Source organism: Triticum dicoccoides, unplaced genomic scaffold (genome assembly GCF_002162155.2).
Source record: "Triticum dicoccoides isolate Atlit2015 ecotype Zavitan unplaced genomic scaffold, WEW_v2.0 scaffold74517, whole genome shotgun sequence".
NCBI lineage: Eukaryota > Viridiplantae > Streptophyta > Magnoliopsida > Poales > Poaceae > Triticum > Triticum dicoccoides.
The window spans coordinates 35717-35938 of NW_021296602.1; positions in this window are offsets into that span (position 1 = coordinate 35717).

The window sequence follows — 222 nt, forward strand, 5'->3', positions numbered from 1 at the left end:
GCGACCAAATGCCTGGGCCCAGGGCGCTCGCGGGCTTTAGTCGCGGTTGGCCAGGCCAACCGCGACTAAAGGTGCCCAAAGGCCTTTAGTCGCGGTTGGCCAGGCCAACCGCGACTAAAGCTCCTCCCTTTTAGTCCCGGTTTGTGGCACGAACCGGAACTAATGGGGTTGAGACCTTTAGTCCCGGTTCGTGCCACGAACCGGTACTAAAGGTCCCATTTT